This window comes from Mauremys mutica, chromosome 10, assembly GCF_020497125.1.
Source record: "Mauremys mutica isolate MM-2020 ecotype Southern chromosome 10, ASM2049712v1, whole genome shotgun sequence".
In the NCBI taxonomy this organism is placed as follows: domain Eukaryota; kingdom Metazoa; phylum Chordata; order Testudines; family Geoemydidae; genus Mauremys; species Mauremys mutica.
The window spans coordinates 8,510,665-8,536,895 of NC_059081.1; positions in this window are offsets into that span (position 1 = coordinate 8,510,665).

A 26,231-nucleotide genomic window follows, 5' to 3' on the forward strand; every position below is an offset into this window, starting at 1 on the left:
CCTGGACTTCAGAAAAGCAGACTTCAACTCCCTCAGGGAACTGATGGGCAAGGTCCCCTGGGAGAATAACATGACGGGAAAAGGAGTCGAGGAAAGCTGGCTGTATTTCAAAGAAACCTTATTGAGGTTGCAGGAACAAACCATCCCAATGTGTAGGAAGAAAAGTAAATATGGCAGGCGACCAGCTTGGCTTAACAGTGAAATCCTTGCTCGTCTTAAACACAAAAGAACAGCTTACAAGAAGTGGAAGACTGGACAAATAACCAGGGAGGAGTATAAAAGTATTGTTCAGGCATGCAGGCGTGAGATCAGGAAGGCCAAATCACACTTGGAGTTGCAGCTAGCCGGAGATGTTAGGAGTAACAAGAAGGGTTCTTGAGGTATGTTAGCAACAGGAAGAAAGTCAAGGAAAGTGTGGGCCCCTTGCTGAATGAGGGAGGGAACCTAGTGACAGAGGATGTGGAGAAAGCTAGTGTACTCAATGCTTTTTTTGCCTCTGTCTTCACAGACAAGGTCAGCTCCCAGACAGCTGCACTCTGCAGCACGGTATGGGGAGGAGGTGACCAGCTCTCTGTGGAGAAAGAAGTAGTTCGGGGCTATTTAGGAAAGCTGGACGAGCACAAGTCCATGGGGCCGGATGCACTGCATCTGAGGGTGCTAAAGGAGTTGGCCGATGAGATTGCAGAGCCATTGGCCATTATCTTTGAAAAATCATGGCGATCGGGGGAGGTCCCGGATGACTGGAAAAAAGCTAATGTAGTGCCCATCTTTAAAAAAGGGAAGAAGGAAGATCCTGGGAACTACAGGCCAGTCAGTCTCACCTCAGTCCCTGGAAAAATCATGGAACAGGTCCTCAAGGAATCAATCCTGAACCACTTAAAGGAGGGGAAAGTGATCAGGAACAGTCAGCATGGATTCACCAAGGGCAAGTCATGCCTGACTAACCTAATTGCCTTCTATGACGAGATAACCGGCTCTGTGGATGAGGGGAAAGCAGTGGATGTACTATTTCTGGACTTTAGCAAAGCTTTTGATACAGTCTCCCACAGTATTCTTGCCAGCAAGTTAAAGAAGTATGGGCTGGATGAATGGACGGTAAGGTGGATAGAAAACTGGCTAGATGGTCAGGCTCAACGGGTAGTGATCAATGGTTCCATGTCTAGTTGGCAGCCGGTATCAAGTGGAGTGCCCCAAGGGTCGGTGCTGGGGCCGGTTTTATTCAATATCTTCATTAACGATCTGGAGGATGGTGTGGACTGCACCCTTAGCAAGTTTGCAGATGACACTAAACTGGGAGGAGTGGTTGATACGCTGGAGGGTAGGGCTAGGATACAGAGGGACCTAGACAAATTAGAGGATTGGGCCAAAAGAAATATGATGAGGTTCAACAAGGACAAGTGCAGAGTCCTGCACTTAGGACGGAAGAATCCCATGCACTGCTACAGACTAGGGACCGAATGGCTGGGCAGCAGTTTTGCAGAAAAGGACCTAGGGGTTACGGTGGACGAAAAGCTGAATATGAGTCAACAGTGTGCCCTTGTTGCCAAGAAGGCTAATGGCATTTTGGGTTGTATAAATAGGGGCATTTCCAGCAGATCAAGGGATGTGATCATTCCCCTCTACTCAGCACTGGTGAGGCCTCATTTGGAGTACTGTGTCCAGTTTTGGGCCCCACACTACAAGAAGGATGTGGATAAATTGGAGAGAGTCCAGCGGAGGGCAACAAAAATGATTAGGGGGCTGGAGCACATGACTTATGAGGAGAGGCTGAGAGAACTGGGATTGTTTAGTCTGCAGAAGAGAAGAATGAGGGGGGATTTGATAGCTGCTTTCAACTACCTGAAAGGGGGTTCCAAAGAGGATGGATCTAGACTGTTCTCAGTGGTAGAAGATGACAGAACAAGGAGTAATGGTCTCAAGTTGCAGAGGGGGAGGTTTAGGCTGGATATTAGGAAAAACTTTTTCACTAGTAGGGTGGTGAAGAACTGGAATGGGTTACCTAGGGAGGTAGTGGAATCTCCTTCCTTAGAGCTTTTTAAGGTCAGGCTTGACAAAGCCCTGGCTGGGATGATTTAGTTGGGTTTGGTCCTGCTTTGAGCAGGGCGTTGGACTAGATGACCTCCTGAGGTCCCTTCCAACCCTGAGATTCTATGATTCTATGAATACATGGTCTCTGAGCAGACGAACTTGCAGTCTATTAAATCAAAATACAAATGAAAGGTGGGGGAAAGGAAGTGGTTGGGGCAGTGATATGCATAAGCCTCATTAGTTCCATTTATTTGTTTTGTCTCATGGTTTTAGTAATAATAGTAATTACAGTCGCACCCAGAGACACCAACAAAATCAAGGCCCCACTGTTCTAGGTGCTATACAAAGACATGGCCCTGGCCCGGATCCTGCAAAGACTTAAGCATTTGTGTAATTTTACCTGTCAGTAGTCTTTGCAGGACTGGGGCCTGAGAATGCTATGGTTAAAGATGAGAAGTTGCATTTGTTATCGATTTAGTCTGTGTGCAGAGGTTCTGTATATGAACTCTTTGGCTCTACAAGCCTTCAGTTGTGTTATTTTTACACGCTTAATAGAGCCTCCAAAACCAAGCTGTGAACACCGCTTATCTAAAGCCCATCTAGCATGCTCTGTTATTCCTTTTTCTTTAATTATATTCTCAACCCTTCTAACTAATAGAAACATCTGATCTTTGAGGTAGACCCACTTTGCCTGTGGAAGAGGTGTTTCTTTTAGACACACACAGTTTGATTTTCAGAGGTGATGAAAACCCACAGCTCAAAGTGGCTAATTCACAACGAATAATTAATTTGCTAAATTAATATTTTTTCTTTTATCTATTTGTGAATTGTCCAGGAGCAAATTGTGAAATTCTAATGTTTGTCATTTGAAATTATTCAAGAAATTATTCACTGAAGAAATTAGTGATCTGTAAATCATTTGCCATAGGCAATCTTTGTGATAACTTACATAACTATTGTAATCAACTAACCCACATAAATTTCAAATTGTACATTTGTAATTTTTGCAGTTGGCAATTTATGTTGTGTTTAATTAATTATGGTATCCAGTGAGGGAACAGAAACAATACTATGTGATTTATGTAACTAACCAACACTGCACATTAAAAACAATCTGGAATTCACTTCGGGCACACATTTGTACATTCAAGCTCCGAACATAAGAATATTCACAAGGATGAAGCGTGAGTGCTCAGATAGTCACAGAAAATGAATGAGACGTCGGGAACATGATGAACCAGAAATTCACCTTCAAACTCAAACAAATATCCATAGAAACCTTTTGCTTCCCTGTTCACTCAGTTTCATTCAAAATGTCCTGAAAGCACTAGCTGAATCACAAATGTGTTGTACTAGGAATGGGCCACGCATGTCTCATTTGTTAATTGGGATTCTAGAGAATCACAGCATCTCACGGTAGGATGTCAGATTATAATTAAATGGAGAAAGAGGAGGGAACCAAGAAGAATTCATAAAGTCAGAAGGCTTACAGGGAGAGGAGAAGGCATAGAAATGAGCAAAATTGGGTAATATGTGGCTGAACATTGTCTAGTGCGGGACAAACACTTCTCCACATGAACATCTAGTGGGGAGGAACTGGTCAGTGTGGTACGAGAAGGTGTATCTTGGGGAAATGTGGTGAAATAGAGAGAAATTCAAGCTATCAGGGAAAGCTTGTCAATTGTGGAATCAGTCTAAGCCTCAGGAATAGCCTCGCAGGAGAAGTGGGATGTTGAAGCCAAGCTAGAAACACATTAGGAAAAGTCATGCAAAGAGGTATGGAGGAGGTGACCCAATGGGTGTTTTCCATACCTGAATTCTAGAAGTCTCTGAAATCCTCATGCCTCACAATTTCTCAAATGTTTCAGGCACAGCCTTAACTCCCCTCCCCCACAACATCTCCTAGGTACAGAGTGAACTCATCTGTATAATACCAGATCAGGCAATGTGCAACACTGTTTGTATATATAACAATGCTGGAATATGTGCAATCCATAGCTGCTGCTGATATCCAGGTCTCTGGGAAGAATGAGCAGCTGTCTGCTGTTATACATTATGCTGATACTACAAGAACCATGAATTATCTTTGGTTTGTTCAGGACACATAATTAAACACAGAAGTACATCAGTGACACTGTCCAGTTGCTTCAGTCTAAAAAATTGACCTTACTTGAACTTGTTAAAATCTGATGAGGAAGCTCATCTGGCTTCTAATTTTCTGCTTAGAGAGGTAGAGGGAGAACAAAAAACAAAACAAAAAAACCACCACCCGAACTACTACTCAGACCCCCGCCCCCACTTACTTGCCAAGAGACTTAAAAAAACCCACAACAATTTATACAGACCACATTTAAATGTTTTTTGCTACACCACTGTATAGCCAGCAGAGGGAGTATAAGTTAATTAAGAACCACTCTCTCAGCAGCTAGGTATCCTCAGTGATGTTGGTGCACAAACAAGGAAGTAAACAAAAAAGGGTGCTAATTTTAAGCTCCAGAAATTCTAGCACCAGTCCTATAGGGAAGAACCAAGACCAGAGTAAAAACTTCCTGAAAGTGGAATCAACATAACTGTGACACAGTCTCTTGAGGGAAGTTGGAGAAGTCCCTTCTCTGGAGGCATATAAACCAGATAGGGCAACATACCAGAAAATATAACAACTTTTTCTGGTGAGGTTACTTCACAGTGTTGTCAACTCCCGTTATATTAATTATTAGTCTCACAACATTTTATTTTTTTCCCCCAAAGGGTCAGCTCCTGACATGATGTTATTACATGAGAATCTCAGCTTTCATTTTAAAAAAGTAAGTTTCTAGCTCTCATAGTTGTGGAGAGAAGCTTGAAAATGTGACCAGAGTTCACCCTAAAGGTTCGTATACCAGAAAGCAAAGAAGATCCCACTATTAATTATTTTGAAGTATGATGTTTTAAAGCCAATCTCATGATTTTTTAGGGCCTGACTTATGGTAGCTGAATGTTGTGGGTTAGCAAAGCTGTGACTATTCAAAATCATAGTCAAAACACTAGATCTCTGCTAGGAGAGTCCAGAGAAGTTAGGTTTATCTCTACATCTTTCAGATTCCCGCCCCCTACAAAGTGTGTGTGTGTCAGGCGCTGTTGAAACTGTATTTTCAATCTCCAGCTTCCATTCATATTGCAGTTTAGGTAGCTGTATATTGCCTATGTCCTATAAGCTCCCTCTGTATTTTCAGTTATACAGTTTTCTTCTCTCCCTCTGTAAACTCTCATTTAGTCTTGCTGTGCACTGTTAAATAGCATTTGCATTCCAACCCAGAGGTAGTTGCATCTCAGTTATGAATAGAACTGAGCGAATAATTGATTTTTTTTTTCAGTTAGGTGGCCAAGGTGGATGGGAGGTGCAACAGTTCTGTTGGAACTGAAACTGATTTTTTCTTTTTTTTCTCGCGGAAACAAAATCCTGAAAGGCTTTGTTTGGGTCGAGCTAATCAACATTTTCTAAATGAAATGTCACTACAAAACATCATTTTTTAAATAAATGTTTTGATTTTTAAAAAAAAAAATGTCCTAATTTTTTTATTTGGCTGAAACTATTTGCCAAACTTCCCCCAAATTCATGAACAGTTTTGATTGTACTGAAACTGCATTTTTCAGTGAATATACTATTTGCTGAAAAATTTCATCCAGCTGTAGTGATGAATGAGATTTATTAAAAACTGTATCATAAAGCATTATGCATAACCGGGCTAACTTAAGGTTGTACAGGCAGCCTTAATTTTGGCATTTAGCTTTTCAGTGCTTGGCTTTGCAACTTCAATAATACTCTTTGAATGGTTTTTTTGCATGTAATGGAAATATAAGAGTCTTTGAAATGAAAAAAAATGATGGAATTAGTAGAGATTATCAGCAATGGTTGTAGGCTTTTTTTGTGTGTGTATGTATTGTTCTTTGGGTGACTTGACATTCCTTTGTCAGAGGCTCTCACATGCTTTATGGTGATAGTATTGGAGAATCACCCAGACGTGTTAAACAGAGCTTCAGATTCTTAGATGCATCCTGGGTGTGCTGGTATAATATTCATAGCTTTTATGAGTATCCACTTCTCCATCCTGTAAGTCAGGGACCTTCACCTCGGCATGCTGACATGTCAGTACAGGCTTAACTGAGTTTTACTGGAGCTGTTAATTTTTCTTGAGGAAATTAGAAATGGGTTCAGTATGGAACACCAGATCTGACTTTCCTGCTAGAGCTTCAGGGCAGGTTTCCATCCACATCTAAACATGATGACTCAGACCTCTGTCTGTCATGGACTGAGTCAGAATACCGAATCAGCACACTTCTCACTGCTAGTGATGTTGAGATTGAGACTTGATTTGGGATCTGAAATTTGTGACTCAAGCCCATCTCTGGAAGCAATCAAATCATACCCTAGAGGAGCAGAACAAAGACTTGCAGAGGTCACCAAGTTTGCTCCTCATATAACCATCCAAACTTTGCTGACTTCCCTGGAAGTCTGTCCCTAGCAAGGTCACTGGACACTTCATGCTAATTCATAGGGAAGCTATTTTATGGTTTTAGCTCTTACAACTTGCATGATCACCTACCTCCCTTCCCTGCAACCATCTGCCACCTTTCGGTGCACGTGGTTGGAGTGGCCAGGTGTCCACTTTCAGCTGCAGCAGCCCTGCCACTACTATATTCTGCAGGCTGCTGTACTCTGCTTTGATTTGCGCGTTCTTTCAGGAGGAGTCAGCAAGCATCAGCCTTATGTTGCTCATTCTTAAGGTACAGCTACACAGCGATAAAAGACCTGGGGCATGGCCACAGTGGGCCTGGGGCAGCTGACTCAGGCTCGTGGGGCTTGGGCTGAGAGGCTATAAAATTGCTTGCCGGGGGGAGCCTGAGCTATTGAACCCTGTCCCCACGCAGGGTCTCCGAGTCTGGCTTCTAGCCTGGTCCCGAAAGTCTATCTGTTTATAGCCCTGCGGCCCAAGCCCCATGAACCTGAGTTAGCTGGCCCAGGCCAGCCCTAGGTCGTTTATATACATAGCCTCAAGGAGCCCACGGTCAAGGCAAATACCTGAGGATCATCAGTCATTGTGGAAATGGTTGTGGACCTGTGTTGGGAAACTGGTTTACAAATAGTGTTTAGTGCAGCAAGGGTCTCTTGCCAGCGTGGGTCTCAGAAGCAAAGACCATTGTCCAGCAGAAAGCAGGATGGGTCTGAAATTACTGAACTAGCCATCATTTGCAATAGGAATTGTAATGGTGTATCACCTACCAAAGGAAGGGGTCAGACTTGGGGAAAGAAAGGTGGTGTTACTCTTACTCTAGTTCCAACTGCAAAATAAGCTCAATCTACAGAAGTTGCAAAAATGAGCTGCGGCTCACAGTACATTAGTAAGGGAGTAGCTGTTTTCTGTAAGGCTGGAGACATGGCTATGGAGGTCAGAAGGGTCACCCTCTATATTGGAAGGCTGGCCCTGGACTGCAGAGATGGAGAATGAGCTGCAGGTTCTGGTTTCTGTGGTGGTCTTTAAATAAAAATGTGGGCTTGTTCAATACAAGCTCTCATTGCTTTAATGAGCGGAGCAATACAGTGCCTGGTTGTGTGCACTCTCTGACCTCACCTGAGGTCAGCTATCTGGATTGGGTGTGGCTCCTTTTAAATTGGGGGAAAAATAAATGGTGGTAGCTCCCAAACACCACCCAAATGCACTCGCCAATTGCACAGATCTGCAAGCCTACCACTCCTTTCTACATGTGTAATGAAATTATCAGTGTTGACATTTAAATTTAATTACTACTGGGCATCTGACTTAACATGTTTCTGAGTTAAATGGGATAGATCCCACCTGTAGGAACTATGGTTCCAGATTCTACAGACTCAGAAATCTCTGCATTTGTGTACACTCCGTTCATTTCTTTTAGAATTTTTCCATAAACTCTTTTAAAAAAATGAAAGTTGAGATTCTGGAGACCAAAGTTAGTATCTTGAGAGAGGTGCTGGTTAAATGATTAGCCAAGTCCTGGCTAAGTGTCAGTGTTTCTAAGATCTCTGGTGAAGTTTATGCGGTCCTGCGTAACAATGTTTGTTTTCTTCAAGGCTCAGATTCAAACTCTTGTCAATAGCAATGCTGCAATCCCGTGTCTGTCCGTTTCTTCTGATCAAACTTGCATTCATTTCATGATGAAACCAAATTTAGTTTGCATGGATCATTAGGTCCTTCAATCACAGCACAGAAATAAAGTTTGCACAGAAATAAAGTTTCAGGTCCAATCACATGGTGCAAATACTTGCCTCAAACATTTCCTGTGTGACCTGGGGCAAGTCACTTAAGGTCTGTCTACTACACAGCCTGTGGCCTGACAGAGTCAGGCTCATGGGACTTGTGCTACAGAGCTAAAAATAGCTGCACAGACATTGGGTATTGGGCGAGCCACTATGTCTAAACACTAAACAGCTATTTTTAGGGCTGTAGTGTGAGGCCGAGTATGTCGACTTGAACTTGGAGGCTTGCTGCCACTGGCTGTGTAGACACACCCATAGTCTCTCTTTGCCTCACTTCCACATACAGTAGAACGCCTTGCGAATGGAGCTTGTTTGTAACACTGAACAAAATGTTATGGTTGTTCTTTCAAAAGTTTACAACTGAACATTGACTTCATACAGCTTTGAAACTTTACTATGCAGCAGAAAATGCAGCTTTTAACAATCTTAATTTAAATTAAACAAGCACAGAAACAGTTTCCTTAATTTGGCAAATCTTTTTTTTTTAAACTTTCCTTTTTTTGTAGTAGTAGTTTACGTTTAACACAGTACTGTACTGTATTTCCTTTTTTTTTTTTTTTTTGGTTTCTACTACTGCATGATTGCACACTTCCAGTTCCAAATGAGGTGTATGGTTGACTGGTCAGGTTGAAACTCTGGTGTTGTTAATTCTGAGGTTCTACTGTATATAGCAAGAGGATAATAATACTTCCGATCTCCCAACTTTTGTCTGTCTTGTTTCTTTAGATTGTAAGTTCTTCCAAGTAAGGACTGTCCCTTCCTCTCTGTATTTGTACAGCACAGAGCACCATAGGGTTCTGAACTCTGTTAGGAAGTCCAGGCAATAATGCAAAAAATAAATAGTATTTGAATTGAAGGTAAAAGAGTTATTGTCAGCCTGTTGCATTTCTAGTGAGTTACTCATTCATTATTATTTCTGTTCCAGCAGCACACTTCAGTGAAGTTACACCTGGGATGAATTTGACCCGTTTTCTCTAGTTTTCTTTGTGCTAGACAAATAGAAGTGCTGAGGCCTTCCATTTGGTTAGCTGAGAATGAAGGCGAATTGCTACATTATGTGATTGTATGCTTCTTCCAAGGACAGTGAAAAGTCTGAGAAGAGTACTTTGTATTATTCCTTGTATTAACTTTTCCAGTATGAAGAATCCATCCTTTATTTCTTGGTATGTTTAAAAATCCAGTGCAGTGTTTACGACACTAGCTTTGACCATGGAGTACCTCTGATCTCTACAGACTGGAGTGCTAGAGAGGATTCAGCTCAGGACAAACTGGCTTAGTTGAGGGAAGAGGTCAGACAGGCTAGGGATAAAATTAAAAAATACAAATTTCGCTGGGACAACTGGCGTCTGGAATTCTGTACTGATATGCTTTCTTTAGTCTTGGGAAAAGTTCAGAAAGCTTAACTTCTTTTGAGACAAACACCCTTTAGAAAAATAAGTTCAACCATGGGAAAATGCCCAGACATCATATTTTCAAAACAGAATGTTTCCATTTGCTTTCTTGCCTTCACAGCATTTTAGTCAATCTCGGTCTGAAACTGTTACTACGCTTTCTGAGCTGGCCACTGGGATTAGTGATGTGTTATTGCATAATGCCTGTGTTTGTTCTTGGTATGTCACAGGATACATTCAGAGATTGGGTCCCTGTCCCAGATTGCTTACTTTCTAAATAATGGACTTGAGACAGGGAGGATATAATAGACACTAGGGATGGAAAGGGCAAAGGAGGGATCCAGATTATGGGTTAAAGGCCAAGGAGGTGTCTAGGTTATGTTTACATGAGGGCTGGAAGGTTAATTCAACTCAAGGCAACATACCTACATTAGCATTGATCAAGCTAGCATGCTAAAAGTTGATGTGTAAGCCACGGTGGTGTGAGTATCAGGAGGGGCTAGCTGCCTGGAGCAGGGCCGGCTTTAGGAAGTGCGGGGCCCAATTCGAACATTTTCAGCGGGGCCCCGGCAGGGATGACTAAAAAAAAAAAAAACCATGTAAAAAAAAGCTCTTCATTTCTTAGCAACCGGTTCCCTGTAAAAAGTTCTGCTTTAAGGGATGTGCCACAGTATGTATTTTTTGTACCAATAGGGTTACCATACGTCCGTATTTTTAAAAATTCCTCCCGGATGGTGATTTAACAACCAAAAAGCTGGACATGTCTGGGAAAATACGGATGTACGTTAACCCTACCTAAAGTTCTTTTTTAAAAAGATGGGCCTGAACTAGAAATGAGCTCCGTTTCACATGTGTGGGTCCCCGCCACTCCCTGGAGGTGTGCTAGGGTGACCAGATGTCCCGATTTTATACGGACAGTCCCGATTTGGGGGTCTTTTTCTTATATAGGATCCTACTACCCCCCACCCCTGTTCCAATTTTTCACACTTGCTGTCTGGTCACCCTAGGGTGTGCACATGTGTGGGTCCCAGCTGTTCCCTGCCCCTCTCATTGAAGCAGGTGTGCAGGGTTACTGCCCTGGGAACTGCAGGGCACCAGTGGACATGGGGCTGGCTGGAGGCAGGGCAGGGGCTGGCTGGAGGTAGGGTCTGGCTGCAAGCAGGGCAAGGGGTGTGGGGCTGGCTGGAGACAGGGGGATGTGGGGTGTGCTGGCTGGCTTCAGGCAGGGCCGCAGGGGTGTGTGGCAAGGGTTGGCAGGCCTGGAGACAGAGGAGTGCGGGACTGGCTGGCTTCAGGCAGGGGCGTGTGGCAGGGGTTGTCTGGAGACAGGGCAGGGGGTGCGGGGCTGGTGTGGGCAGGGGCTGGCTGCAGGCAGGGGCTGGGTGCAGGCAGGGGGTGTGGGTATAGGGGGTACAGCCCACCCTGTACGGTAAGTGCCTCCTCCTCCTCCCTCCCCCACCGGGGTAGTAGCAGCAGCAGCCCGGGGCTCGGGGGCTATTTAAAGGGCCCAGGGTTCCCCTGCTTCCACCGCCCCAGCCCTTTAAATAGCCATGGGAGCCCTGGGGAAGTGGCAGGGCTCGGGGGGCTATTTAAAGGACTGGGGCAGCAGAGGCAGCTGGAGCCCCCCGCTATCCCAGGACTCTGGGGGTTATTAAAGGGCCTGGGGCTCCCCTGCTTCTACCACCCCGGCCCTTTAAATAGCCACGGGAGCCCTGGGGAAGCGGCGGGGTTCCAGGGGCTATTTAAAGGGCCGGGGCAGTAGAAGCAAGGGGAGCCTCAGACTTTTTAAATAGCCCCCAGGGCTCCAGCAGTGGGGCTCTGGTGGCAATTTAAAGGGCCTGAGGCTCCAGTCCCTGCTGGGAGTCCCAGGCCCTTTAAATTGCCCCCTGGGGAAGCTGGGCCAACCCGGTACAGCGCACTGGCAGGGCTTGGGTGCGGGGCCCTCTTAGGCGTGGGGCCCGATTCGGGGGAATTGGTTGAATTGGCCTAAAGCCGGCCCTGGCCTGGAGTATGATCCTGTCTGAGACCATAGGAACGTACTCAAGGCAGCTAGCCTCCCCCACTACTTGCACTATTTTTAGCTTGCTAGCTCAAGCTGAGCTAATGTGGGTATATCTCTGCTAGCTGGAATTCACACCTCCCCCACGTCATTGTAGACATACTGAGTTTAGACATAGGTATATATGTATATCCTGGATGGCGTCTGTGTTTGTGTAAATGCAGGGGGCCAGATCCTCAGCTGGTGTGAATCAGCGTAGCTCAAATGAAGTGGGTAGAGCAACACCTATTTATACCAGTTGAGGATCTGGCCCTCAATATTTGCTGGCGAAGGGATTTCTCGGGAGTGTTTTGTCTGAGGTGACGAGTGATGCTTGGTCACTAGATTTTAGAAGGGTGTTCCACGGATAAGGGAAGTCATGGGAGATGGCACAGAGATGTTTGCGAGATACAGAAATGAAGGGGGCAATGAGGCTGGTGTCAGTGACAGAGCAGAGTGACGGTGGGGGACTGGATTTGATACCAGCCTCTGCCTCAGATCACCTTTGTGATCTTGGGCAAATCCATTAACTGCTCTGTGCTTAAGTTTCGCCGTTCGTAAAACTAGCTTGGCAATGCAATATTGGCTCCTGGGGAAACTCAAATAAAGCTGAAATAGGGTATTCAGAGCAAACCATATAAAGCCTGAATCTTGGTAGACATTTGGGTTGGTGCTTTTTTAGTGCCTTGGGGATCCCTGCTTGGGGCCAAAGAGAACAGGAGACTGGGCCGTATGGCATTTTCACCATCTAGAGACTGAAATTCCAGAAGACCAGTTCTCACATTATTCCAGCTTTGTAAAAGACTCCCTGAGGAATTAAAGAAGTCTTTGAAAAATGTAACTACAAACAGTAGAATCTAGGGCCTACCTCAGAGGGAGGCTGAGAGACTTGATGTTTGAAAAGCGCTTTGAGATCCATAGATGGCAGACACCATTTAAACCTCCTGTCTGTCTGCACCTCTCTCTGTAGCATCAGGGTACTTTAGAAATTGGCATATAATAAATGCGTATGTTACATACAGGGAGAGACTTTCAGCTGAGACAAGTTTAGCATGGCTCCTACTGCCCGGGCAATAGACAGGCTCCCACATGGGTCAGCTGGTTCTGTTGCTGCCAAGAATCCACATAGGCTGCAGCTGATCAGATGTCAATTGCAGAAATATGTTAAAATGCACCTCAGAATCCGAGGCAAAAGACTGGGGGACTTTGCTAACTAAGTCTGCGCCAGTGCCTGGTTACTAGTTTGCAGACGTAACAGTATAATCTTCTCCAACACGCCACCACGTTCTTCTCTTGGGAAAACACTCAATGTTGTCTTGTCAAGCTTATCTGTTGCACTGAACAGTGATAAGGATGGGGACTTAGAGTGTGCATGCGTGTGTGTCTTCAATCTAAAATGTTAATAGAAACATTCAGATCAGATTCTGAACTGCTGTGCCAAAGTTCTGGGAGTTTTTGGATCTGGGATGTTGGTTCACATTCGTCATTACTGGAAACATATGTATTTTTCCCTCCCTGTGTCTGTGTGCATCGTTTAGCTAGTTACCAGTGGAAAGTTTCTCATTCACAATTTGTGCATGAAGCAAGATTTAATTAAGCTAGCAACCGAACTGTTTACAAGACAGTTGGGTGCTCCAATAGATCTAGGGGTAACCCTAGAGAAAAGTTTCACTTGCCCTGAAAACACATCTTTCATGCTAATTGCCTTACGGCCCGATTAGTATGCATTGTAGTCGGAGCCCCTGTCGGTGCCAGGATATTAGAGAGACAAGGTGGGTGAGGTAATATCTTTTATTGGACCAGCTTCTATTGGTGAGAGAGACAAGCTTTAGAGCCACGCAGAGCACTTCTTCGGGTTGGGGGAAGGCACTTCCAGCATCACAACAAAGTGCAAGAGATTGTTTAGCATAAATAGTTAGCACATATTTTAAGGGACCATTCAAACTAGAGTGGCTCTTTAACACCTCTGCGGCCATAAGACAAAAAGAGGGACTTAGTGGATTACAGATTTTCATAATAATAAACCAAAATCCAGTGTCTCCGTTCGGTCCATGACTTTTAGTGTCTAGCAGAGTAACAAATTACAGGTTTGTCTTTTGAAAGTTTTGTGCAGGATTCCTTTGAGGTGCCCAACTTATTACACAGGAGGGCCACATAAACCTAAGCGCAACCTTGTGTGGGCCAAACCGATTCTGCATATGTTAATAAGATTTTAAGTCACCTGTGTATTGATTTATGTTCACTTATTTCTATGTACAATATTGTTTATTTACACACTAGTGTAAACTAAAATGATGTAAACATGATGACAAAATGTGAATGAATTGGCTGTTAATATATTGTGTTGAAGCAGGCTGTGGGCCTTATGAGATGCTGTGGTGGGCCATGTGTGGCTCATACGCTGTAGGTTGGGCACCCCTGCCTTTGAGGATGAGGACTGATAGGTCAGATATAGAGTAACCACTTTGTGAACAGTGTTCACCCACTGGTGATATGGTGTTTTATCATTGTCCCATGTCAGTTCATTCAAGAGCGTAGTGATTATTTGGTTTCACCCACATAGTTGTTGTTGCTGGGGCATTTAGTGCACTGGATGAGGTACATGACATGTTGTGATAGGCATGGGTAGGATCCATGGATCAGCTCAGTCCCTGGAAAAATCATGGAGCAGGTTCTCAAGGAATCCATGTCTGAAGCACTTGGAGGAGAGGAAGGTGATCAGTCAACATGGATTCACCAAGGGCAAGTCATGCCTGACCAACCTGCAGAGGTGAAAGTAAGCTGGTATGGTCCGGTACGGTGTACCGGCAAGAGCCAGTATGCCGTGCCGGACCGCACCGGCTTCCGCGGCTGGCATTAAAAGCAGCGGGGAGCTCCAAGCCCTTTAAATCCTTCCTGCAGCTCCGGCAGATGGGCTGGGGCCGGGATTTAAAGGGCTCGGAGCTCCCCACCTATTGGAAACGTGTTAATGTCACACAAATCAACACAGCAATTTGCATTAGCAGAAAATCTCGTACGCAGTCTCTACACATTGGTGTAACTCCTTTGGCTTCAGCAGAGTTCCTCCTCATTGTAATTAAGATCTGTATTGATATAATAGCGCTGTAATGGTAAAATGTCTCTTGTTTTTTGGACTATAACTGTATCTGATCTGTGTGTGTTGTCTGCATTTTATCTTCCCTGTATTTACCAGTGTTCAGGAACTGCACTTTGCACTTGTACGGCACCTTTCATCTGAGTGGCTTTAAAAACTTTAAGGGCCAGAACCTCAGCTGGCATAATGGCGCTATACTGACACCAACTGAGGATCTTATCCTGCCTTAGCTCCCCTTTCATATGTAAATAGTAACACCTCTATCTTACAGATGCAGAACATAAGGCACAAAGAGGTTATGAGTGACTTTATTAATATTGATTGTTTGTATTTAGCACCGAGGGGCCAGGAGCCCATTGTACTAGGCCCCATATCAGTGTATATCAAAGAAATAATCCCTGCCTCAAAGAGTCGACAATCTTCACCCAAGTTTAGACTCCATCCAAGCTCACAGAGCGAATTGGTGGCAGATCTGGGAAGGGAGCCTGGAGCTGAGAACTCTCGCCCCCGCCTTGAGCTACAAAATCAGGTTGACTCCCTGAATTAATCAAAATGTTTTTAAACGTGACCTGGAGGTGGATATCCTATATTATTGGAGTGCATGAAATGTCTATTGAATTACCCCATTAAATGCGCTTATCTAAATAAGTATGTTTAGGTATTATTCTGGTTGTATTAAGTTGTGTTGAGTGCCTAGAGCATATGGGCAGATGCTCTTTTGTGTGTGTGTGTATGTGTGTAAACCTAAGTAAATAAATGGGGGCCCAATATAACTCCTATAGAAATAAATGGAAAGACTCTTATTGACTTTGCTGGGAGTTGGGTTGGGACCTAGGCCAAGAAGAGCATTTGTTACCCATCTGGCTCAGAGAAGTATTCAGCATCTTAGAGGGACAAAGTGGGTGAGGTAATATTTTTTATTGGGCCAGCTTCTGTTGGTGAAAGAGACAGTGCTCTTCTTCAGATCTGGGAACGGTACTCAGAGTGTCACAGCTAAACACAAGGTGGAACAGATTGTTTAGCATATGGAGTTAACATGTTGTAAGAGACCACTCAAGGTAAAGTGGGTAATACCTCTGCAGTTCTGGGATAAATGAGGGGTAGTGGGTTAGAGATTGTTGTAATGAGCCATAAATCCAGTGTCTTTACTGAGTCCATAATTTTTAGTGTTTAACAAAGTTATGAATTTAAACTCCCAGGCTTGTCTTTTGAAGGTGTTGTGCAGGTTTCCTTTGAGGATGAGGACTGAGAGGTCAGATATGGAATAATTGTTTTGATAAAACAAAACACACAGGTGATATGGTGTTTTATCATTTTCTGTCTGAGTTCAGTCAAGAGTATAGTGGTTGTCTCACTTCACTCATACAGTTGTGGTGGCATTTAGTGCACTGGATGGGGTACACCACGTGTTGTGATTGGCAGGTTATAGACCCATGGATCTTGAAAGTTATGTTGTGGGGAGTATTTGATCATTGTAGTGGTGGAGATATGTCTGTATCTGTCATTCTGGCTGGGTTTGGCGCACCTTTGAGTTGCTGTGTCCTGGTCTGTGTGGAGCTTGCTTTCGATAAGGAGCTTGGTGAGGTTGTGGGGTTGTTTGAAAACCAGAAGTGGGAGTTCAGGAAAGATTTCTCTCAAGATGTGGTCCCCATCAAATATGGGTTGTAATTTTTAATCACACCTCGTACAGGGTGGTAGGTGAAAAATAGGAGTGTGCGGTGAGAGAGATTTTTTTTCCTGTACTGAAGCAGGTTCTCTTAGAGTATTTGGGTGGCCCATTCCATGGTGCAATCTACTTCTCTGGTGGCCTTTGTTTTGGTGAAGGTGGCTTTAAGTGTGTTAAGGTGTGTATTCTGGACTTTTTCCTCTGAGCATGTTCTGTGGTATCTGAGGGCCTGGCTGTAGATAACAGATTTCTTGGTGTGATTGGAGTGGTTACTGGATTTGTGACGGTAATTGTGATGATTTGTGCATTTCTTTGCATGTAGTTGTCTGTAGGATTCCATTGCTGAAGCTGATTGTGGTGTCTAGGAAGTTGATGCTGGTGTGGGAGTGTTGTAGAGGGAGTTTGATGGATGGGTGGTGGTTGTTGAAGTTGTGGTGAAAATCTATGAGGGAATTTAGGTCGTCTGTCCAGATGATGAAAATATCATCAATTGTATCTCAGGTATATCATTGGTTTTGTGGTGCATTTGTCCAAAAAGTCTTCCATGTGGTGGACCATGAAGAGGTTGGTATGTTGGGGAGCAATCACAGTATCCTATGGTTTGGACAAAGTGTGTGTTGTTAAATGTAAAGTTGTTATGGGTGAAGATGAAATGGGTGAGTTTGGTGACATGTTTGGGTTGGATATCTGAATGTTTGTAGATATTTGCGGCAGGCAGCTATGCCATCGTGGTAAGGGATGCTGGTATATAGGGACATCCACAGTGGCAAGTATGGTGTTCTCAGCGAGGTTGTTAATGTTGTGGAGTTTATAGAGGAAGTTGGTTGTGTCTTGGAGGAAACTGGCCCTGTGTGTGGTGAGTGGTTTGAGGATAGTGTCATGCTGTCTGGAGAGGCTCATGACCTCAGGGCAGACTGTCAAAAACGGGGCAGACATCCCAAACTGTTGTTGTGTATTATAATTAGATTCAATGTATGTAGATTCTATTTCCCCATGTTAAGTATTCTCACACCTCTTGTCAAACTGTCTGTAATGGCAGGTTTCAGAGTAGCAGCCGTGTTAGTCTGTATCCGCAAAAAAAAACAGGAGTACTTGTGGCACCTTTGTTAGTCTTTAAGTGCCACAAGTACTCCTGTTTTTTTTGTCTGTAATGGGCTATCTTGATTATCACTACAAAAGTTTTTTTCTCTTAATTAATTAGCCTCTTAGAGTTGGTATGTCAACTCCAACCTTTTCATGTTCTCTGTATGTGTATATATATCTCCTTACTATATGCTCCATTCTATGCATCTGATGAAGTGGGCTGTAGCCCACGAAAACTTACGCTCAAATAAATTTGTTAGTCTCAGAGTTGTAGTGATCTGTCAATTCAAAGGGTCTTTCAGGGCAGACCGAGGAAGCAGCCACTGGGGATCTCTGGCTTCAGTTTAGAGCAGGGGTCGGCAACCTTTACTATCAAAAGAGCCATTTTGCCCCCTCTTCCACTAAAGAAAAATAGTCTGGAGCCGCAAAACATAACACTGCTTATAAACTTTTAAAAGTTTTAATCTTTTTTTAATTTTGCCTGTTACAACAACAGAATACAACAAACAGAAGTGCAGTGTGCATGTGTAGGCCTACTTTGAAATAAATTAAACACTGAACTATGCAGGCCTTTTTGAGTCCTTCCCGTATTTGTGTAAAATTAAAATAAAACGTAGCCCACTTTAATATAAAAAAACATATAGTTGCAGCTTAGCAGTTTTAAAAAAGTAAACATAAAATTAGGAACGTTTTTTGACAAGTCCATTTCAGTGTGCTTTCATCCTCTTCGGGTTTCTTTCTCGGCCAGCAATCAACCGAAGCACCTGAACATACAATAAAAAACTACATCAGCTCCGGGTCTGAAATAAATGTTTTTTTCTGAATAATAATAGCCTATTAAATGCTAGTGTTCTCACCTGTTTAATGTGACTTCTGTTTCTGAAGCTCGATGCTGATCTTCCCTTTGTCGGGGCTGTAAGATGTGACTTTGATCTTCACACAGGACTGTAGGCTCTCATTTGTGAGGCGGGAGCGATATTTGGACTTTATGAAGTTCATGCTCGAGAAAACTTGCTCGCTTAAGTATGTTGAGCCAAAGATGGACAGGACTCCAAATGCATACTTCTTCATGTTCATATACGTGTCGGGAATGGCACTCCATGTTTCAAAAACAAGTTTGTCGGGTTTGGGGAGGTTTTCAATATCATTCCATTTGTGCTCTTTAGCGAGAGTGGCCTTCTGACGGGCGACTTCTTCGAGATCCGCTGTCAGGCTTTTGAACTTGGACACCCATAAGTCTTTATCCGCTATGTCGGCCAGTTCAATTTCAAGATCGGGCTGACTTATCCCTGTGAATGCGGATATGTTCAGCAGGGATGGGTCGATGTCCAGCGGTGTGACAGGGAAGGACAGAGTGTTTTTTTCCTTTCTGAACTCGCTGAATCTTTCTCCAAATGCAGCTTGCGTTGCCATAATTGCACGGTGTAAATAATCACAATTTATGTGATTGTTCTCTTCTTTGAACTCTCTCAGGGAGGAGAAGTGAGAGAGCGTACCTCTCTGTACATCTCTGGCAAACACTGTCATCTTGCGCTCAAACGCCAGAACATCCTCCAGCAACGGCAGGGCCGTGTTTCCCTTTCCCTGGAGATTTTTATTCAGCGTGTTTAAGTGACTTGTCATATCCACCATGAAATAAAACTTTTCCAGCCAATCGAGGTCTCCCAGTTTGGGATAGCTGAGGCCTTTGCTTTCCAAGAAGGTTTTCACATGTTCCAGACAAGCAGCGAAGCATTTCAGCACGTCTCCCCTTGACAGCCACCGAACTCTGTTGTGCAGCAGGAGATCCAAATATGCGCTCTCGACTTCATCTAACCATGAACAAAACTGTCGGTGGTTTAACCCGTTTGCAATTATTTTGTTCACTATCTTAATAACGAGGTTCATCACTTCCACACATTCAGGGGGGAATGTTTGAGTGCACAGTGCTTCTTGGTGCAAGATGCAGTGAAACGTCATCAGCTCTTGATCCAGTGACTTTTGAAGTAAATTCACAAAGCCCTTCTGTGCTCCTCTCATACTGGGTGCACCATCAGTAGACACTGACACCAGGTGAGTGGTGTTTATTCCTTTGGCTTTTAGACAACTCAAAACAGCCTCACAAATGTCCTGTCCCCGCGTTTGGCCCTTTAACGGTATGAGTTCAATCAGTTCTTCCTGCGGCCCATCAGAGTTCACATATCTGCATAACAGTGCTGTCTGCTCAATATCGTTTACATCACTTGACTCATCACAGGCAATTGAATATGCTTGAGCTGAATTGATGTCATCAATTTGCTTACTGGTGATGTTTGTTGCCATTTTAATGGTCCTGTCCTTGACGGTCTTTGCAGAGAGAGGCATTTCTTTAATTTTCTGAATAATTTCCTGTTTGTTTTTGAATTCGGAGAATAGATGCTCTGATATTTTTATGAACGATTCTTTCATGTATTCTCCATCTGTGAACGGCTTCCCCCTCCTTACGATCTCATGAGCTGCCACAAAACTAGCAGCTGTAGTTGAGTTTGGAGAGTTGATCCACTTCTTGAAAGTATGTTTGCTCTGCTCAACTTTCTGTAGTAGTTCCGAAATCGCTCTCTTTCGCCCATCTTCAGTTGGGTACTTTTCAGAAAATGCTGAGTGCTTGTTTTGAAAATGTCTTTCAACGTTACATTTTTTGTTGTTTGCTAATTTCTCGCCACATATCAAGCACACAGGTAAGCCAGCGTCGTTGGCAGTGAAGGCAAAGGAATCTGTCCATGCAGAATTAAACTCTCTATTTTCTTCTGAGATTTTTCTTTTTTGGGATGTATTCATGGTTAGCTTACCACGGGGGTCGCACACTCAAGAAGCCGCCTGCAGGTAAAGGCGAGGGCTATAGACGTGGATGTGACGCATATTTTAATTGACAAATTATAGAAACTTTTTAAAAATTCAATGTTAAAGTATCACCTCGAACTCCAAGATAACTGTGCAACAAAATAAACAAAAATAAAATAATATATAAATAAAAATTAAATTAATAAATAACCGTTATTCTTTTTTTTTCTTTTTTTTTTCTTTTGTCAAGGCTGAAGGGAGCCACAACAAGGAGGCTGAAGAGCCGCATGCGGCTCCAGAGCCGCGGGTTGCAGACCCCTGGTTTAGAGTCTCTGGCCCTTCAGAGTTCAAATAGCCAAAAAGATGGACATTTTTCCTGTGGCTCTGTTTTATTTCCTTCATTCAGCTTCCAAGCCCACAGGACAAGCTTCCTTGCACGTAGAATTTCCAAGGGGGGAATAGGGCCGTTAACCAATCCTTTGTGTTGAGGAGAAGGCCCTTGATGACCCATCTGAGATTGATAATCCTTTGGGATGGACGGTGGGGGATGATTCCCATGCCTGAGTTCACAAGTTTAGAGCAAGCATTTTAAAAGTTATAAAGCAAAACATACATATTTTCTTATAGCATGGAATATAGATGTTGCAAGTGAGAGTAATGTATGCAGCAATTTACAAGCATTTCATAGAATCTATACACTAAATAGTTTTATAAGAATGTAATACCTATTTTGAGCAAAACTGACATACAGGAGAACTGATCTGGTCTCCAGCTAGAAGTTTGTCAGTTCTTAGCTAACACCTGCAGCCTGGGCAGGGGCTGGCATCTAGTCTGCTAGCCTAACAGATGGTTTTTATGAGTCCCTGTGTTCCTTCAGCACAAGTGCTGTGGCCAGATAGGATAGGTTTGCCTGGGTTCCTTTTTTTGTGCATCTTGGGAAGCATGTCCTTAAATTCCTGGGTGAATTGTGGTGTGGAGTCATCTTTGAGTTCTTTATAGTAGGTGGTGTTGGAGAGTTAGTTGTTGGTTGGCCTCAATAGATGTAGTTTGTTGAGGTGTAGATGTGGATGTGGTTTGTTGAGGTTTTCAAAGTTTCTTTTTCCTATTATGTGACACTTACTGGGGACATTCACTTTACATGTATAGAGGTTAGACAAAGGTTTCTCAGACTTTGCTGGGATATGGATACAATATTCAGGGCTTCTATGGTGTAATTTTTATCTGCTAGTGATATAGATAGATTCTGTAAATATGTGTAAATCGTATGCAGCGGTCAGTCTCTTAACTTACTTGCTGTTTATTTTCACTTACCAAGGAGTTTAATGTGCATGTATGCCACTGCATTCTACTGGTTGTAATCAGAACTGCCCAGCTGTGTTTTCGGCTTTGTACTGCTAATAGCTGAAGGAAAATGTCCTTTAGTTGTAAGGGTAGGATCTGCTTCTGGAGCAGGAGGATGTGAGCTCGACCCCTGTACTTGTACTATGATGTGGTGTATAACGTTGTAGTGACAACCATGAAGTCTTAGGTGACAGTGGATTTATGTTACTACAATAGGCACTCTGTTTGAATTCCAGGAAAAATAGTTTTTTTGTGGGGAGGGGGCCGCAAACTCATTTTTTGTTTTTAAAAAGGATATTCCTGTTGATATTTCCCGGAGGCTTGCTTAAAAATTCCTAACTGAGGATCATGAATCTAGCAGAGGAAGGAATAACAAGAACCAATGGCTGAAAGTTAAAGCCTGACATATTCAAATTAGAAAAACCCACATTTGGTGATGACTCCTCATTGACAACTTCTTTTTGAGATCTGTCAGTTAGCCAATTCTTAGTTCATGTAATGTGTGCTTTATTGATCTTGTTTAGTACTGTTTTTTTACTCAGAATATGATGTGATACTAAGTCAAATGCCTTACAAAAGTCTGTTAGGGCTGCCAAGCAATTAAAAAATTAATCATGATTAATCGTATTGTTAAACAATAACAGAATACCATTTATTTAAATATTTTTTGGATGTTTTCTACATTTTCAAATATATTGATTTCAATTACAACACAGAATACAAAGTGTACAGTGCTCACTTTATTTTTTATTACAAATATTTGCACTGTAAAAAACAAAAGAAATAGTATTTTTCAATTCACCTAATACAAATAGTGTAGTGCAATCTCTCTATCATGAAAGTTGAACTTACAAATGTAGAACTATATACAAAAATAACTGCATTTAAATATAAAACAATGTAAAACTTTAGTGCCTACAAGTCCATTCAGTGCTAGTTCTTGTTCAGCCAATCGCTCAGACAAACAAATTTGTTTACATTTGCAGGAGATAAGGCTGCTTGCTTCTTGTTTACAATGTCACGTGAAAGTGAGAACAGGCATTTGCATGGCATTGTTGAAGCTGGTGTCATAAGATTTTTACATGTCAGATGCGCTGAAGATTCATATGTCCCTTCATGCTTCAACTACCATTCCAGAGGAATATGTCCATGCTGATGATGGATTCTTTTCGATAATGAACCAAAGCAGTGCAAACCGACGCATGTTCATTTTCAACATCTGAGTCAGATGCCACCAAAAGAAGGTTGATTTTCTTTTTTGATCATTTGGATTCTGTAGTTTCTGCATCAGAGTGTTGCTCTTTTAAGACTTTTGAAAGCACGCTCCACACCTCATCCCGCTCAGATTTTGGAAAGCACTTCAGATTCTTAAACCTTGGGTCCAGGGCTGTAGCTATCTTTAGAAATCTGATATTGGAACCTTCTTTGGGTTTTGTGAGATTTGGCAGTGAAAGTGTTCTTAAATCAAGCAACATATGCTGGGTTGCAACCGAGATTACCATAACACAAAATATATGGCAGAACGGGTAAAACCATGGAGCAGGAGACATACAATTCTCCTCCAAGGAGTTGAGTCACAAATGTAATTAACACTTTTTTTTTTAACAAGCATCATCAGCATGGAAGCATGTCCTCTGGAATGGTGGTTGAAGCATGAAGAGACATATGAATGTTTAGCATAACTGGCACATAAATACCTTGCAATGCCAGCTACAAAAGTGCCATACAAACACCTGTTCTCACTTTCAGGTGACGTTGTAAATAAGAAGCGGGCAGAATTATCTACCATAAATTTAAACAAACTTGTTTCTCTTAGCGATTGGCTGAACAATAAGTAGGACTGAGTTGACTTGTAGACTCTAAAGTTTTACATTGTTTTGTTATGGAGTGCAGTTATGTAACAAAAAATCTACATTTGTAAATTGCACTTTCGCGATAAAGAGATTGCACTACAGTACTTGTATGAGGTTAATTTAAAAATACTATTTCTTTTGTTTGTCATTTTTACAGTGCAAATATTTATAATAAAAATAATATACACTTTGATTTCAATTACAACACGGAATACAATATATATGAAAATGTAGAAAAACATCCAAAATATTTAATAAAATTCAGTTGGTGTTCTATTATTTAACAATGTGATTAAAACTGTGATTAATTAATTTTGTCTGGGATTGATGTCAGGCTAATTGCCCTATAACCTGGGTAACTATCCTATTTGCTCTTTTTGAATATTGGCACAACATTAGGATTCTGTCAGTCTTCTGGAATTTCCATGGTATTCCAAGACTTACTGAAAATGAACATCAGCAGTCTAGCAGACTCTTTAAGGACTCTTGGATCCAGGCCTGCTGATTTAGAAATGTTTAACCTTAGTAGATGTTGTTTAAATCCTCCTTGGTTACTAACAGACTGAAGTATTTTGCCATCTTCATGTGATACAGGTCCATCCTCCTCCTTTCTAAATACAGAACAGAAATATTTATTGAATACTGCTGCCTTTTCTCCATCATTATTTACAGTTCTACCATCTCCATCTAGTAATGGGCTTGTATTATTGCTAGTATTTTTTTTGTTCCTAATATACTTAAAAATGCCTTCTTACTGACCTTAGCCCTGCCAGCCATGAATTTTTCCCTGATGTCTGTAGCTATCCTTATCAATTTTCCACGCTTGGTCACTTCTAGTTTATATTGACTGCTAACTATTTCCCCTTTTTTCTAATTTTTATGTAGTGCTTTTTCATTTCTAATTGCAGCCATCATTCTCCCAGGATGGACTTTTAGCTAAAGGTGTCGTCTTTCTTGATTATGGGATTGAGACTTTTTGGCTACAATCAATTCTTCTTAAAGAACTTGCAATTTTCATTCACATTTTTCTGTCTGAAGGGGATGAAAAAATTAATTTCACTTATAACTTTCTTCAGCGTTGGGAAGTTAGCCCTTTGAAGCGCGCGCGCGCATGCGCACACACACACAACGCTACCTCAATATAACGCCACCCGATATAACACAAATTTGGATATAACGCAGTAAAGCAGTGCTCCGGGGGGGGGGGGGGCAGGGCTGTGCACTCCGGTGGATCAAAGCAAGTTCAATATAACACGGTTTCACCTATAATGCAGTAAGATTTTTTGGCTCCCAAGGACAGCGTTATATCGAGGTAGAGGGGTGTTTGTGTGTGTGTATAGATAGATAGATATAGTGGTTGGGACTGTCCTCTTTTTGCCTGTATTGAATCTAATCAGGTCGTGATCACCGGTTCCTAGGAAACCAACAGCTTTCCGTCCAGTAATTAATTCCTCTTCATCCATCATCATGAGTCAAAAATAGTTACCTCATATTCGGTGTGGTAAATTTTGTGTTAGAAAATTATCATCTGTAATTTTTAGAAACTCTAACGATGTTTTACTACTGTCTGGATGAGACTTTCAGCCTATGTCTCCCACACTGAAGTCCCCCATAACAACAAAATTTTTCTTTCCACACATTACAGACATGTGCTTAAGGAGTAACTCATTCCAGGGGCAATGGATTCTTCCTAAAAGTAGGAGGAGAGGCCTCACCCTTGCCCCTCTTCTTCCCCCTGAAGCCACTCCCCAGCCAAGTTGGAGCTGGGCTGGGGAGCCTGGGCTGCTCCACCTGCTGGGGAGGGGGAGCGAGAGCAACCCCCAGCCCATGTCCCCTCCCCCTGGACTCCCTGCCCCGGGCAAGTGGAGGGTCTGCAGATCCCCACAGCTGCCTGGGCTCCCTGAGCAGCTCTTACCCAGTCTGGGCTCCAGCTTCCAGCTTGGCTTGGAGGATGGGGTCTTGAGGGGGAAGAGGGGAGAGGCAGGGGGCTGGACCATAGGGTGACCAGATGTGTCGATTTTATAGGGACAGTCCCAATATTTGGGGCTTTTTCTTATATAGATGTCTATTACCTCTCATCTCCCTGTCCTGATTTTTCACCCTTGCTATCTGGTCACTTTACTGGACCCATGGCGAAAAGTGGACGAGCCAGGCCTGTCCATTTTCAAAAGTGGGAGGGTCGTGGCCCCTTGCCTTGGCCCCCCATTCTGGTGCCCATGACTCATCCTGTTCTTGAGTTTGTTGCAATGGTCTGTAATAGACCCCCACCAGTACCCCTCCTGAGCTTTAGTTAATTGCACATTGATCCATATGTAGTCAAGATCCTCTGGTTTTTAATGACCAATAACTAAAACAAGTGTCTTTTACAGAGTGCCACCTCCCAACTTCTATACCCACCCTATTCTTCCTGAACTGATTATAAATAGATTATCACATCCAATCATGAATCATCCTGCCAGATTTCAGTAATGCCAGTTGTATCTAATTTCTTCTCATCAGTGATAATTTTCAATTCCTCTTGGTTATGCAGACTTCTACCCTTGGTATATAAGATACTGACAAATTTCTTTTTCTCACGTTCTTTGCCACATCAGTTGAGTTTGTTGTGACATACAAGTTTGAGTTTGCACTGCATTTGTCATCTTACCACCTTCCACTTGTGTTGCT